A 17,768-nucleotide genomic window follows, 5' to 3' on the forward strand; every position below is an offset into this window, starting at 1 on the left:
TTGACTTCTAGTTCCCAAGTAACTTAAAATTGTATTTGTTGCTTTCATCCATATTTTACCAGCCATGCAACGTTATGCATTAAACCACATAAAGGGGGAAAATTAAAAAGACTAAAGGGAAAAAATAAGTAAAAAGCTCGGGAAATTGAAAATAAAAGAAGAAAAAAGTAAAATAAGAATCAAGGCAAGGTGAAAAAAAACCTAGAGAAAAAGAGGATTTGTCTCTTTCATCAATGTATTGCATTATTATTGGTAACATTAAACCCTGGTTCGAGACTGGATGGAAACATATGTTTGCCTGGAGAGGGATGGGTGCCACCAGGCTGTACTTGCCCAAGGACCACCACAGGAAATGGTGCCCCTGTATGCCTAGTGGTTTAGGGAACCAACCATTATTCTACTGTATAATATGAGTATTGTTTTTTTTCACTCTTCTGTGAACTTCTAACTCATTTACACTTTGAAATTTCTAATACTAAGCAAATTTAAAGTCAAGTAACATTCAAATTCTGAAAAACACACGACGACACAAAGTGTCAATTAAAGATGGACTTTTCAGTCCAACAACAAATACATTTTGAGGTACAAGAATTAACTTTGCATTTAAGAAAAAAGCTAATCGTGACACACATTATATATTCAACATATTTAAAGTCAACAACATGGAAATTAAGAGAATAATGCATATTGACCAATCACAGGAGAGGGAAAAAGGGTATCAAAGAGAACAAACTCTTGATTGGCGGGGAGCCGGCTCCTGTCGCTCATGTCAGGCCCTGGCACGCCAACATCCCCCAGAAGGTGCCAAACCAATGTAAAGAAAGACACACCTGCGCCCAATGTCCACATACATGTCCCTCATTAATACAGGCCTTTATAATGACTGCTCAGACAGCAAACCATGTTGGGTCAAATACATCTTTATTTCCGGTCTTCAGCGCAAGTTTGGATATTGTCAGATTTGTTTTTGTTTGGATTTGATTTGTTTTATGATCTGCTTTTGTTTGTTACTTTGTTCCTTGCATCATAGAGCCGTTTTAATCACTATCAGAATCCGTTAAAAAATATGTATTTTAAACAAACTCAAAGAAAAAAGTCTTGAAGGGAACCAGCTAATGATTGGTGGGGAGCCAGCATCCTTCTTTCACTTCCAGGAGTTGAGTCAAGTCGCGATTATTTGTATAACCCTTAATCACAGGGAGTCTCAAAGGGCTGCACAGACTATGGCAAACTACAGACTATTATTACACCATCCCCTGATCTAAAACATTAGGAAAATGAAACATTGAGAAGGGACTGCACATGAGGTAATCCCTCTTCCATGATGACCAGGCTGCAGTGGATGTTCCATCAACAAACAAAAAAATAAACCTAAAATACAAAAGATGACGCGTTTAGTTGGCAAACGACACACCACCAATGATTAATAAGAGGAGCAATTGGCTGGTATGTGGTATTTAAAATCACTGCAATGCACCAAAGGCTACATAAATGCCCTTTAAAAGTCAAGTCATGTTTGTTTTTGTATAGGCCTTAATCACAAAGAGTCTCAAAAGGCTGCACAGATCACCGGTTATTGCAAACAAGGTGTTCTAGTAATAATTTTAACGTGTGTTTCAAGGACAGATAGGGGTCAAATATGACACCTAAATTTGATGGTGATATTACATTTGTCAATATTAAGAGCAGTTTTTGAGAACAAGTCACGGCACTTAGATGGACTAATAACTAACATTTCATTCTTTTCAGAGTTAAGGCGCAAAAAGTTGAGTGACATCCATTCTTTTATCTCAGTGAGGCAGGCCTCCAGCTTTCCACAGTTTAGTGATGCAGATTCCTCCATCAAAGATATAGTTGAGTGTCATCTGCATAGCAATGGAAACTGATATTATACTTGCGAATAATATCACCTATTGGAAGCATGTAAATGCTGAAAAGAAGGGGGCCAAGTACTGAACCCTGCGGAACACCACAGGTAACATGTAAAGGGCTCAGATGTTATTTCACCATATCTAACATAGTGTGTCATATCTGAGAGGTAAATGGTAAAAGGTCTGCATTTATACAGCGCTTTTCAAGTCAATGAAGACCTCCCAAAGCGCTTTACAATGTGCTTTACACTTACCCGTTCACACACACACTCACACACCAATAGGGAGTCTCGGACCCGTGATTGACAAAACAGCGTTTGGAAAAATGAAGTCTTTAAGACGCGTGACACGTGTGACCAGTTTAGGAGGTTAATGTTGTTATCTTTTGTAAATTGCGCTTGAAATGATGACCATCAATCCAAAGGTGAAAGCTTGTGATTTATCAGCATCACACATTATTGCTGAGCACATATTACCTGTCTTCAAGGCGTTGGACTCTGTACTCCAGCAGGGCTGTGCCTTCAACTTCCTGATAAGATAACGGGAGTATATGAATGAATAGTTGCAAAAATGTGTAAATAGGATTTAAAAAGTCAACATTTTGTACGCTTTTGACTCCGTTTTTAGTTGCAACCTTTGTTTTTGATGTTAGCTGAAAAAGCCGTAGGAACATGAAGTTTTGGTACTTATGTGCTACCAAGGCGCATTACAACCTATAAGAAGGTACTCTGCCACTTAAAAGTAGATTAAGTAGTGTCCTTTGATTTCTCACTATTACTACCTAACTCAGAATGCTCAATGTGGTCCTAAAACTGAAATACAGGTACTGTGTGGCAGTCTCAAGCTTAGAGTATGAGGATGCTGTAATTCTCCTCATGGAGATATTCTCCCTACAGTGTATACGTTACTTGTTAGGGTCCGTCATGTCACCTCCCCCTAGAGCAGTGATTTTCAACCACTGTGTGCCGTGAGAAATTATCCAATGTCACTTTTAAAAATTTTATAAAACATTTTATGAATCCTTTTCTCCAAATATTATGTCATTGTCAAGTGTCTCTGCTGTGAAAACTGGGGTTATTATACATTATATTGTGAAAAAGAAATACAAATATCTCATCCTATATATATCTTTTTAAGATAGTTAATGTATTTCTACCCAGTGTTCAAATCAATGTGTTTTTTTTTAATTGGCTGAATGTTCTTTTGTACCACTAGTAGGCCCTACATATTAAACACTGTCCCTATGAGCAGTTTAAGGTGATCGGCTTTTACGCAAGTATACAGGATCATTTGTATTTAGATAATTATTTTCAGAGTAACACGCTACTTAGAGGTATCTGTAATCTCAGGAGTAACAGAATTACTTTTTAAATGAAGTAACCACTGAATTAACTGTAACTAACTAGTCAAGTCCTATTTATTTGTATAGCCCTTTTCACAAAAAGCACAACAACAAAATAACTGGTAAAATATAACATCAGCTGTATAAAATATTTTTGCAGGAACGGAAATATGTGAAGCAAAATATGGAAAAATTAAATGTGAACTTGGTTTACATAGAATCCAAATGCCAAATATAAATGATAATATTGTAATGTAAAGTTCATACTCATGTAAAAAACTAAATTGGAGCTAGGTAGCTAACTAAAAAAAGTAAAAAAAAATATCAAATGTTAGCTCGATAGCATGCGAAAAATGTTAAAAACTAGGTAGATAGCTTACTATATTTTGTTTGTTTGTTGTACATGATTCAATTGTTTGTTTGTTTGTACATGATTCAAATTGAATCGTTTCTCCGGCGCCGTCACGAATGGCAGCCACTCCAGCAGCTCCCGTGTTATTTTCGATTGTTCTCAGTTATTTTCGATTGTTCTCAGCTTAGGGATGCTGCTGGAAAAGTGAATTTCCCTTCGGGGATGAATAAAGTATCTATCTATCTATCTATCTATCTCTATCTATCTACTAAATAGCTAAAAATGTACGAAGATAGATAGCCACAAAGCTAAAATAGGTAGCCAGATAGCTAGCTAAAATCGTAAAACAAAATGAAATGTTAGCTCAATAGCAAGCAAAAAATGTTAAAAGCTAGGTAGATAACTTGCTAAATAGCTAAAAATGCACGAAGATAGATAGCCACAAAGCTAAAAAAGGTAGACAGATAGCTAGCTAAAATCGTAAAACAATATCAAATGTTAGCTCAATAGCATGCAAAAAATGTTTAAAGGTAGGTAGATAACTTGCTAAATAGCTAAAAATGTACGAAGAGCGCTAGCCACAAAGCTAAAAAAAAAAAGTAGCCAGATAGCTCTCTAAAAAAACTGCACATTTTTTGCTTGTTTGCTTTAACGAACCCAATTACTGGATTGGAGTATTTTGTACCCCTAGGAGGCACTAAATATTACACATGGCCCATTTTAAAAACTAACCCTCCTCCAAATTTTACACTTTAAGCTACTATTTTTTAGTCATGAAAGGCTGAGAACATCCCACAGCAGAAAACGGTCTTCCTGCTTTGAGATTTGTTTCGTTTTGAATACCTCGGGGACTTTAAACTGCCGCATCATCTGTTGACTCTCATATATTTCATGTGCTTATTTAAGATGTTTAATATTAACAGCTAACACTCCTTACATCTATAAAAAAGTGAGTCATCTTACAGCTAGCATGTTTATGTCATTCTGAGGTTTCGAGGATTGATAAAAAAAGGATTTTAATTACACTACCCGGTGTATAACTTTATTATTTGCAGTTTTTTACTTCCTAGTATGTGGTAATCTAACAAGATTCAAAGTCGTGGCACAGATAGATGAAACTACACAGATGATTACAAGGTGTGCCTTTAATAATATTTATTTGTAGGAGTATTCCTTTACATATTAAGCGCACCGGACTATAAGGCAAAGGAAATGAAAACTATTGTAACAGTGAAGTTTGAATTATTTTTTTTCCAATTTGTTTTTCTAGTGAAGAAATACGACATCCATCCATCCATTGTCTGCACGGCTTATCCTCAGTAGGGTCACAGGGGTGCTGGAGCCCATCCCAGGTATCTTCAGGCAGGGGACAACCTGAACTGGTTGCCAGCCAGTCGCAGGGCACACAGACAGACAACTCACTCGCTCATTCACACCTTGGGACAATTTGGACCCGCCAATCAACCTGACATGCATGTTTTTTTTTAATGCAAGGACGACGAGAACATGCAAACTCCACACAAGAAAGTTTGATCACATGACCTCAGAACTGTGCCGCACACGCGCTAACCACTGCGCTGCCGAGGTGCCCATATGGCACCTATAAAAATAAGGTTTTCCCCAGAAGATGAAATATAATAATACTGTTTTTCTGGACTATAAGGCACACCTGATTATAAGGCGCACCTTTAAAAACACAATTTGTAAAATATTTTTTATATATATAAGGCACACTGGGCTACAGGCGCATGATATAAAACTACAGTAAGAGCTAGGGTTGCATAATGAATAAAAACATACATTTAGATTAAATTAATTTGTTTTATAGGACATAAATTAGCATTTTGACATCTGGTTTAACCACTGAATTAATTTTGGCAACAAACTATTAACACTTATGATAATTTTTTTTCTGTTTTCTTTTATTGATGTTCACTTTGTTTTTGTGCTGTTACCCAATGCTGAATCTATTCCTCCCTGGTCATCCTGGAACAGGGATTACCGCTTGTGAGGCCCCTTCTCAAGGTTTCTTATTTTCCTCGTGCTGAGGTTTTGAGTTTTTCCTTGCCCGCATGTTGGTTTAAGATCAGGGGATGGTGTCATTGTAATCCTTTGCAGTCCTTTGTGATATCTTGTGATTAAGGGCTGTACGAATAAATGCGACTTGACTTGTTTGCAAAGGAGATTTCATAGAATGCCAGTTCTTATTTTAACTATTATTTTCCACTCTTATGCTTTTTTTTGACTATTACATCATTATCGCCACTGGCCAATCATGTTGCTGTTCTCTGATTTCCACACCCCTTGGGGGCTGATGTGTTTTTTTTAACTTTGAAGATGAGGGGGGCTCAGGACAGGACGGATGGAATTCTCTTATCTGAAGGTCCCTCTCCCGGCTCTCCTTATTTTAAGTGACTATTAAAGTTTAAACTTAACACTGTTAACCACAAGAGGGCATTCGAAGAACACTATATGTTTCTCAAAGGCGCAACAGTTAACACGTCCAGTATCCTTTAATCCTAACGATGCATTTCCAATTGTATTAGCCATGTTCTCTGGTTTAAAAGGCCCACCAGATCGCATAATAAGAGACAATTTTGCATTGTTGGACAATTTGAGGGTTTTTAGGTGCGCTATATAGTCCGGAAAGTACGGTAAATACAGTTTTAAAAAAAAATCTCAATTCAAATTTTCTCGGCCTGGCCCTTCCCAGTGCCAGTCAGTGTGGAATCAGGATGTCGGAGAGGGGCAGGGCACGGGGCCTGTTAAATATTGACAGCTAGAGTAATGATTAACCTTTCTTGATCTCTTAAACTGGCAGCTCAGCCTGCGTGTCATGATTTTCTTTGAGGAGAGATCGGCAGCAGTTGTCACTTCTTCTCTACCGCCCCTCGTCCATCGTGAGCTCACATATCGGGCTCCTTTGTCTTCTTCTTTGTTTTAATTTGTATTTGTGTTGTTTTTGCAGCCGATGCGTCATTGTCGGGCCACATGCTGCAATTTTGTATCGGCCTCATGAGACTCTTTGAGGTGAGTGAGACTCAAATTGAAGTCCATCGAGATTTCGGACACATTTCAAATGTTTTCTTCACACGTATTATGTTTGGTATTCAAATGAAAATTGTAGGATTCCATTTTGTTTTGACTCCGTTGTGGTTTCAAGTTTTTCTTCTGTACACTGACGTTTTTTTTCTTTTTAAAACACTTCCTGTTTGTTTGTTTTTTAAACGTTCTAGTGTTTTTTGTTGTTTTGTTTTTTTTTTCAAATTCAAGCCACAACCAGGAACAAAATTTGACTCATACTAGTATTTTAATCTACGGCTGCTTTATTTTGAAGCGAGTCTTAGTGTGGGAATAAACCGCTCCAACTATCGTGTTAGTTTTGGTAAAAGGTTGCCACTTTTAGTTGTAGACCAGCACCTGTTTTGTTTGTTTTTCTGGTATATTCTGAAGACAGATTGTGTTTCACGCATTAACAGAGTGTGCATGATAACATCGACCACGTTTTAATGTCAAAAGATTGTCATACATGCAAATAAATATGTATTAGTTTACTACGTTCTTCTTTTATTGCGCAACTTCCCCAAAAGTATGGTAAACTTGGGGAGAAATGTATATTTTCAATGTTCTTTTTAAAGCAGACTGTTAAGTTGAAAGTTTAGCAGACATTCAGAGTAAGGAGAGGAGACACCAATGGATTTTGAACAGTTCCATCCTGTCCTAAAGTCCTCCATTGAAATCTTCAAGGTTACAAAATAACAGATTAACCCGAAGGGACGTGGGAATCAAAGAGCAGTGAGCTGATTGGCCGATAGTCAAAATAAGGAATAGGGGACAATAATAGTCAAAATATCAAACTGGCATCCTATGAGATCTCTTTTGCATTTGTGAAATATTAAAAGCATACAAAAACGATTACAGATGTGGTCCAGTAAGAAGCTGCAAGCAGAAAGGAAAAATATTGATAGTACAGGCAAATACATGGTGATTTAGCGCCCCCCTAAAAATAAACAATACATGATGGAACAGCTTTTCTTAAAGGGATGGCGTATATTACCTAGCATCTCCTTGTTGTAAAGAATACTACATTCATTGAAAAAAAAAACAATATTGACCCAAATAATAAGCAAAAATACACAAACTATCATGTAAACAAGCATGTTTTTTTTAAATACTCAAATCGTATTTATATCACACAACACGAGGTTCATCTGGAGGGAACTGACATAATTGTCCGACATCTTGCAGCAATGGGTACACATAAACTTAAAAAAGGCTGGGTAAAATGGTGCGTTCTCCATAGTTGGGCCTCATGTGCTTTTTAGGACCCGTTATGGATTACACACCGCAATACAGCGGCATCTAGTGGTCAAATGATAAACACGTCCCTTTGAGAAGTAGAAAAATGGAAAAAGAAAACATACAATAAAAAACTGTTTTGCAGAAAAGAAAAAGAGATTTTTTTTTTTAATAGGAAAGACATTTTGTCCTCATATTTTTAAGTTTTTGAAACCCATGTCATCCTAAAGCAGAACTGTAGCTAGCGACAAGAACAATATATTTAAAGATTGTTCCATTTTTTTCAACAGTTTTACAGCGAGCTCAAAAACGAATCGCAGATTTTCCAATGGAAGAAAATGAATCATGCAGGCAAACATCAACTTGAGCAGGAAGTGTGAGTCCACGCAGTACTAAGTTTAGCCACGCCCGGATTTTCATATATTGACAGGCGTCCTCATGATTGCCCGCCATAAAATGTGCTTTATCTATCCGAGTTTCGGCCCTTTGGCCCCTGTCACTGGCTCAACATTTGACTATTTGAGGCAGTAAAACAGGGGGGCGGAAATGAACAGGTCAAAGTCACCTAACGCTAGTGGATGGGAGATTTGTCCTCGCCGATCTTTGATTCCTGGTAGCGGGTAGGCGAATCAGTCCAAATATCAATTTTATCGATATTAAGCAAGTATCTGGATCGGATCAATACTATTGTCCTTCACTCCACCGCTGCTCTTCTATGTAGACAGAGCAGTCCTTCTCTTTCTCACCCAGCGGCATCAGCCACTCCCTAACTTTATGCCCAACTTTGTGACCGACAGGCACACTTTTAGCACCTATCCCTGCATGGCCTACTGTTGCATTCTGCCTGCCAGGCAAAGGAAAAAGCCAAATCTTTGACCCCTAGCCTACAAGAAGCTTAAAAATGATAGTCAAACAGGAAGTGGAGCGCAGTGCATGAAGATTTTTCTTTCAACTACAGAAAACACCAGATGCTACTGTGGCAATTCCGTAAACTTACACAAACAAATGAAAAAAGTTCGCACGGTGGTCACTATGGCATCAGAGCAAACAAGAGACAATTGACACTCTATTTGCATGACTGACTTATATATTTTATTATTTTATATATTTATATATTTATAAACAAAAAGGAAAAGTTCAACAATCTCCTGAGGATTTCGGAAATGAACTGACTCCTTATCCTGCTTCGACTTTTTTTTTGTTTGTTTGCCGACTGCATTGAACTCTCTTCTCAAGAGACAGAAATAACGTCATACACATTGACTGAGGTGGTGTATTTAATCATGATGACATTTCCAAGTTAAAAGTATCGGTGTCGGATTGGGTATGGATCAATAACACCAGGTACTTAAATACTCAGAATGATGCCAAGATTCCCAGTACCGCCCTCCTCTAATTCCTAGGTCCTGTGCTGGTTTGGTGCTAGGCTGGATGTAACAGCAACTCCATGTGGATGCTGGATGGAGTTCCAGTGGAGGTGCTGTTACTTGCAGAAAGTTGCCACGCACGACGATAGAGGACTGGATTGGAAGGTTCTGCCTAACCTTCAGCTTGGGATAATAGAAATAAAAGTCATCAGACTGCATATTCTTGGTTAAATGTTTACTCGATGCCAGAAAGATTGAATATACAGCTTTTGAGCTTTTTTTCAGCATGATGCAAAAGAAGTCTGTCTTATCTAAGATAGTGCCCAGTTTTATACTGTTTATACTGCTCAACCTCTACCTGGTACCAATGTAAGTGTATATGGTCTTAACTAGTTCAGCCTGGAAAATTTGTGCAAGAGTGTTTTTAGGTAGGAACACACCAAGCAAGGAAGGTCTCAGCAATGCAGTGTGTCAGCTCAAGTCTTCTATCCAACATATGCTAAGTCTACTCTAACAAGATGGAGCAGCGTTGTTTCAAAAAAAAAAGTCATGAGGCGCTAGGTAATGACCTACGAATTGACAGCCAGTGGTGATAACATCTGCCTGTCATTTCTGTAGGCCACTGCTGGGTTGGTCCTCCAGAACTCCGAGTAGTTTGTCATCTATCTGCATCCAACTTTGTAGAGCTGCTTGGACAGTTGATAACATTTTGTCCTGTTTGCTTGTTGAAGAATTCTCAATAAAGTTATGTTATCATATCCCTCTCTGATCATTTACTGTATAACAGGGGTGTCTTAACTCAGGCAGCAAGACAATGCTGAGAGAAGCAGATGAGAACAATGAGCCACAACACGTTAAAAAATTACAGTATCGCGGTTTAGTTTGCATGGTTTTGCTGCTTTGCAAATTTTCATCATGCATTCTGTTCTGCACTCTGATTGGTTGAACAGTCACCCTACCCCTTTTCTGTCTGTGCCTGTCTGTTAAAAGTAAGACCTTAAGCCCGGGCCGTGTCAGGTCTAAAATGTCAATAATTGCGTTTGAATTAGGCCAAGCCAGGCTTCTCTCTCACTGCTTTTTTTTTAAAAAGTGGCAGCACGGCGGTGCAGTGTATACCGCGTGTGCGGCACAGATCTGAGGTTATGAGATCTAACCTTCGTGTGTGGAGTTTGCATGTTCTCCCCGTGCTTGCATGGGATTCTTCCGGGCACTCCGGTTTCCTCCCACATTCCAAAGAAATGCATATTAGGTTAATTAGCCCGTCCAAATTGTCCCTAGGTGTGAATGAGCGGGTGAATTGTCTGTCTCTGTGTACCCTGCGTCTGGCTGGCAACCAGTTCAGGGTGTCCTCTGCCCACTGCCCGAAGATAGTTGAGATGGGGTCCAGCACCCCCGCGACCCTACTGAGGATGAGCGGTGCAGATAATGGATGGACGGATGGATGGATGATCCACCTGGTATTGTTCATGCGCCATGTCTCTCTTGCCTGTATCTCTCGAAGCGCCACTCAAGACTATTAAGGATGTACTGCTTCTGTGGTTTATGGCTCAATTTTCAACCCGTCAAAAAGATGGCCAGCCTTAAAATGTTCCCTTCTACCTTAAAATCTGTCAGTTAATGCAACCTCTGCAGACACATAAACATAAAATTTGATTGAATTGTCTCGATGGTCAACGTAGTGAAACATTGTATGCAATGAGATTAGACATGGCACTCCAGGGTAAATGTGTAAGAAGTACAGTGGAACCTCGGTTCTCGACCATAATCCGTTCCAGAACCCTGTTCGAAAACCGATTTGTTCGATCACCGAAATCGTTTTTCCCATTAAAAGTAATGTAAAATCGTTTTAATCCGTTCCAACACCCTGAACGCTTAACCATGAACGTAAACATGAAGCTAACCCAGGCTAATCGTAAGTTCGCGTTAGCGTAATTTTCCGTACGAAAGATTACGCTAACATGAACGTGTAAAAATAAAAAAATTAGGTCGTTTACACGTCCTCTAGCACCCGGGTCTCCACAAAAAGTGGTGAGCGGTTAAAGGATAAAGAAAAGAATTATGAATAGGATTTCTTACCTTTGTGGTGGTCTGCAGAAGCCATGCTCTATTCCCTCGAAAGAAGGGAAACTTGCACACCTTCTTCATATTTTGCTATTATTTCTTTCTTAAATGCAATAGTTGTACGCACTACTCTTCTTTTTTCACCTGTAGCAACTTTGCTGCTTGCACCGACCTTCTTCGGAGGCATAGTTAGGGGCTAAAACACTCCGTTCACCGATATTAAAAGCGAAAGCGAAAAGAAGTGCGCGCGCACGTGATAACAGTTCTTCACGAGGGGTGGGGGAAATCTACACGATCTACACCCGTACGCCGCTTAGCATGGCACCCTAGCGTACCGGCGTTCGAACTCCGATTTTTTGAACGAAAAGCGAAGCAAGAATTTCTTGAAATTTTTGTTCGAGAACCGATTTGTTCGAACTGAGAGGCGTTCGAAAACCGAGGTTCCACTGTAAATGTTTATACAGACTTGTTCAACTTAGATTTTGTTAGAAAAGACAGGCTTTATTGTAACTAATCTCTCCTTCTCCTGAGTCTTTACAAATAAAAGGTAAAATTTCAGGTTTGCTTTGGGCACGCTCCTGCAAACCAATTTAATCTCGTTGGGCTCGGGCTGGACGGGCTTTGATATGCGCGGGACCAGGTCGGGTCAAGCTGGATTTTTTAGGCCCAATCTTCTGCCTGGGTGTCAATAAAGTTGCAGTCTACATTCGTAAGACAGGTTGATGAACCTAAATTATCTACGCACAAATCTTTCAATTTTGTTTCTCTAAAAGCCATCATGTCAACAACATACTATGGACCCACAAAATCACTTAAATGCAGAGGAAGACGCTTTCTATCACCAACAAAGTTGGACTTCTCAGCAAGCTAAAGGAAGGTAAAAGCAGTGTCCCAAAGCATCTATATGATGGCTACAAAAATATCACCTGAAGAAAAAAAGTTGTGTCCAGAAACAAGCAAGATTATTTTAAACATATTAATTTAAGATTACAGAAGTTATTTGTAGGAATAAAAAAAAACATTATAAAGTACAGCTTTATTATGATACTGCATTCGGTTCATGAATCCCGAATCCCTTGACCACCAGGGTCGTAGAGGCGCCACTTCCTATGTTGTATCTGGGGAAGTACAGCCTGGCGGCGCTCATCCCTCTCCAGGCTCGTAATGGGTAGGTGTTTGTTCCCCCACATGAAACTGTACTGGTTCCCATGGTTACCAGTAGCAGGAGAAGCTTCCTGATTGGACTTCGATACAGCATCTTGATCATCTCTGGTACGGTTGTTTTCGAGTGTATAAAGCGTAATCCCGTACAACACGCATAGCATCACTTGTTGCTTTCATGTCTTTGTTAAAATTAAATTGTGTGGCAATAATATTACGTTATTTTCTTTGTGACCGATGAAAGGCTCTTTTTTTGGTAAAAAAAAAACACAAAATAAGTCAAGTCATGTTTATTTGTGACACCCTTAATCACAAAGAGTCTCAAAGTGCTGCACAGACCACAGATTATTGCAAACAACACTATTATTACATCATCCCATAAGGTAAAGAGATAAAGAAGGAGAGATGGGGAAAAAGTGAAAGAGAGAGGGAAGGAGAAAGGGAAGCAGGCAGAGAGAGAAATAGAGAGAAAGATTATAAGAGTTAGAGAGAATAAGAATGAACAATAGCAAGAGAGCGATAAAGTTCGAGAAAGAGTGAGAGAAAAAGAAAAAGTAGAGAGAGGAAAGAAGAGAGAGACAGAGAGAGAGAAATAGAGAAAATGGAGAAAAAAATTGAAAAACATAGAGATAGGAGGCCAACAGCCAAATTGGAGGGCTTCACTTTTTAGCGCAATTCAAGTCAAGTCAAGTCATGTTTATTTGTGACGCCCTTAATCACAAAGGGTCTCAAAGGGCTGCACAGAACACAGATTATTGCAAACCACAGACTATTATGACACCATCCTCTGATCTAAAACCTACACGAGGGCAAGGAAAAACTCAAAAACTTCAACATGAGGAAAATGAAGAAACCCTGAGAAGGGACCGCACATGAGGCCATGGAGAATTGCAATTCAATTACAACTCAAACAAATTAAAAAGGTAAACATTTGGAAAAGTATAAAAAAACATTAAATATATAAAGGATATATAATATTGGTGTGTACACAGTGGCAGTTGTATAGTACATTTTGCTAATGGACGCAGTAGATGAGACCCACAACTCAACATTTTACCCACCCTCCAATAATTTTAAGGCAAAACAAAAAAAGTTTGTCGGAAGTACCGTAACAAGACATAATGTAGTCACTCCACTGTTTCACCAAGTTTTTTTTTAGCAAAAAGCTTTCACTTTTATGAATGCACCACTGTTTGGAGTGGCGTGGTTGTGTGACTTTCTATCAGCGAATTCATGGTGCACCAAAAGCTTGGGAAGGATGGTGATGACGCTATGATTTCGCCAGTGCAGCTGATCCAGTGAATGACAAGTAGTATTCGTACATGTAAATATTCTGCATTGACTGGGTTTCACAATTTCCACTTGTATTTTTCGATTTCAAGGTCTTTCATATATTTATCCTTAGACCACAGGTGTCAAACAGGCGGCCCGCAGGCCAGATCAGGCCCGCTAAGGGATTGAATCCGGCCCGCGAGACAGGTTGAAATATGTCCACTTGATGTTGCCAAAGCCAGGTGCCTCTCACAAAGACACTGTACTTGTATTTATTTCTCTCTCTCTCTCTCTCTCTCTCTCTCTCTCTCTCTCACCCCTTTTCTCCCACTCTCTGTCTCTTTCACTCTTTGTGTCTCTCTTTTTCTCTTCCTTTGTTGCTCTTTGTCTCTTTCTTTCTCTTGTGTCTTTTAACCTCTTTTGCTCTAACTTCTTTTTTTCCTTTTCTCTCTTTTCTCTTCATACCCTTCACGCTTTCTTTTCTCTTTTCTCTCCTTCGGTCTTTCTATTTCTCTTTGGATTTCTTTCTTCCTCTCCCTTTCTTTTCCCCCCCTCTCATGACTTTTTATCTTTTGTTTCTCACGCTCTCTCCCTCTCTCTCTTTTTCTTTCTTTGTCCCGCCCTCTCTCCTTTTCCCTCCCTATTTCTCTTATTTCTTTATCCCTCTTTTTCTTTCTCTTTAATCTTCTACTCCGGCCCCCGAGAGAATGTTTGTTCTATTGTATGGCCCCCGGGTTAAAATGAGTTTGACACCCCTGCCTTAGACTAAACAGACACACTATTATTTTTGAGTACCGGTATCCAGTAAATATAAATTGAGCTTCAAAAACTAAGTTCTTGTTGGTCAGATCCTCCAATTTTTGATTTGGAACCTCCTTTCACCTTAAATGGAGATTCCAAACTAGAGTCATGCTCCAACTACAGGCTAGCTAGCCAGCTACATAGTAGCATTGACGACAATGTTTTTCGTCGTCCTTTGTCCTTACCTATTTGGAAAGCATATGGGGTAATTGTCAATACAATGATGAATGATAACTATATTGATTTGGTAACCTGTATTAATCGTGAACTAATTAACCTAAAAGTATAGATGGATATAAATAAATTATCTTTAAATTTAAATAAAACCAAAATAATATTCTTTGGTAATTGTAAGGCAAATCAAGATTTAGAAGTAAAAATGGATGGTGTTGTAATAGACATTGTATCAGAAATTACGTTTTTAGACAATAAATTAAGTTGGAAAACACATATCAGAGGGCAGCACAGCGGCGCAGTGGTTAGCGCGTGTGCAGCACAGTTCTGAGGTCGTGGGAACCTCCTGTGTGGGTTCAAATCCAGCTATCGGCCTTACTGTGCGGAGTTTGTATGTTCTCCCCGTGCTTGCGTGGGTTTCCTCCGGGCACTCCGGTTTCCTCCCACATTCCAAAGACATGCATTTCAGGTGAATTGGCCGGTCCAAATTGTCCCTAGGTGTGACTGAGCGAGTGAGTTGTCTGTCATCTTGTGCCCTGGGATTGGCTGGCAACCAGTTCAGGGTGTCCCCTGCCCACTGCCCGATGATTGCTGGGATGGGCTCCAGCATCCCCGCGACCCTACTGAGGATAAGCGGTGCAGCTGATGAGATGAGATGAGATGAGACACACATACAAACTAAGGTATCTAACAGCATTTTAATAATTAATAAAGCCAAATTTATTTTAAATTATAATGCATTGTATTTATTATATTGTTCTCTAGTTCTGCCATATTTAACATATTGTGCAGAAGTCTGGTGCAATAATTACAAAAGTTCACAACAGCCCCTTTTTATCCTTCAAAAACGCGCAATAAGAACCATACACAGGGTAGGATATCGGGATCATACCAATAATTTATTCATGCAGTCCAAATTATTAAAATTGGATGATTTAATACAATTTTTCACTGTTATTTAAGGTCACCAAAAACATAGTGCCAGAAAACATACAAAAATTATTCACTCGGAAAGAGGGAAATTATAACTTGAGGGGCTGTAGTATATTCAAAATCCCAAAGGTGAGAACAACCAGGAAAAGTGTGTGTGTGTCTGTGTGTGGAGTCAAACTTTGGAATAATTTACAAGAGGAGATCAAACAATGTCCAACTATCCATGTGTTCAAATTTAAATACAAAAAAGCATTACTGGCAAAATACAGGGAGGAAGAAAATGGGATATGAGGAAGATTGGAAATACTGCGTTTAAAACTATGGTTAACTTGTTGTTCTTGTTGCTATTACTGTATTATATCAGAACTGTTATTATAAATATTATGCTTATTTTTATTGTTGTTATTATCATTGGTGCCGCAGTGACATTTGGTAACTAGGCGCATTATCACGTTGAGGGATGGGTACTACGATGATTAGTGTATAAAAATATGTGATTATTGTAATAATTATAATTATTGATATCTGACCTATGTAATAAGTATATCCATGAGATTTTGTTATATTAGACATAAGAGGAAAGGAGAATTTGTAAAATGTGTTTAATAGGGAAGATAAAGGGTTAGGAAAATTAAGCATCTGCTTCTGACTACCCCTTTTCGAACATGTTATGTGACATTATTTTGTTGTTGACTCATTGTTTTTGTCCTGTCTCTATTTTAATGTTCGAAATAAAAGTTTTCATTCATTCATTCATTCATTCAATACAATGATACATTTCAAGTCTCAAGATGGTGATAGAATTTTGATTTATATTGAAGAATAGATAAATTAATTTTCACAAGAGCTGAAAGAAATAAGCTGCAGTGTCATTGATGTTTTTCAACTTGCTGTGATGTAATGTACTTAGTAAATTTACCTTATTTTAATGCATACAGAATGTATATGATATCTAAAATTAAGAATGCAGTCCATGTCTCAACATGTATCCCACTATCTCTCGCACACACGAACGATTGTCATATGAAGTCAAAAATGACTATCCCCCTTGTATGGCTGACTCCCTATCAGCTTGTGAATGGGTAAGTGTGAAGTACATTGTAAAGCGGATTGGGAGTTCTTCAGTGACTTGAGTAGAGATAAATAAAATGGAGTCCATTTACCATTGTGAAATTCTTGCCAAACGCGTCCCAGTATTGCATCAGCGATGGTTGCAACCGCTTCTGTTATCCGTCCCTTCGCCTCTTTCACATCTCTTGGAATAGGGGGCACATAGACTAATCCATTCACAATTGCCCACAAAAAGAAATCACATAGAGTGAGATCTGGAGATCTGGGTGGCCAGGACATGAGATCGTCCTAATTCTCCAAAGACTGTCCGATCCATGACTGTCCATGTCATCTGACTTCCTCTCTGGTGGCTCCTTTCTGATTTTTGGGCGAAATGCATGTTAAACAACAGTGCATGATTCCGGTTTTGCAATTTCAAGCACACTACAATATACATCTTTTCTGGTGGGGTAAATGCCATTATTGGGTTTGAAAATAAATTTTAAAAATCGGTAGAAAAGGATTTTATACATTTGACAATAAAGGATTTTATACGATTGACAACAGTGCTACTGATAGGACAAGTTAATGGCGGAAAGGCCACTCGTTGAGTGGTAACTACTCCTATAAACGCTTCTTGCATTTTAGATGTAATGAACAACACCAGACCCAAACTTGATTGCCAAATTAATGATTAAGTGGTTATGGTTTGAACAATTTTATTGACACTTTTAATAGCAAATAAACAATGTGAGGTTTGAACGATTTTTCTCGACACTTTTAACAGCAATTAAGCATATTCTCAATTTCGTTATATCATTTTCTAACAGGCAGCACGGCGGCGCAGTGGTTAGCGCGTGTGCGGCACAGTTCTAAGGTCTTGAGAACCTCCTGTGTGGGTTCAAATCCAGCTACCGGACTTACTGTGCGGAGTTTGTATGTTCTCCCCGTGCTTGCGTGGGTTTCCTCCGGGCACTCCCCCCACATTCCAAAGACATGCAATTCAGGTGGATTGGCCCGTCCAAATTTTCCCTAGGTGTGAATGAGTGAGCGAGTTGTCTGTCCCTGTGTGCCCTGCGATTGGC

The sequence above is a fragment of the Urocampus carinirostris genome, chromosome 17, assembly GCF_059441175.1.
Source record: "Urocampus carinirostris isolate Australia breed hairy pipefish chromosome 17, RoL_Ucar_1.0, whole genome shotgun sequence".
In the NCBI taxonomy this organism is placed as follows: Eukaryota; Metazoa; Chordata; class Actinopteri; order Syngnathiformes; family Syngnathidae; genus Urocampus; species Urocampus carinirostris.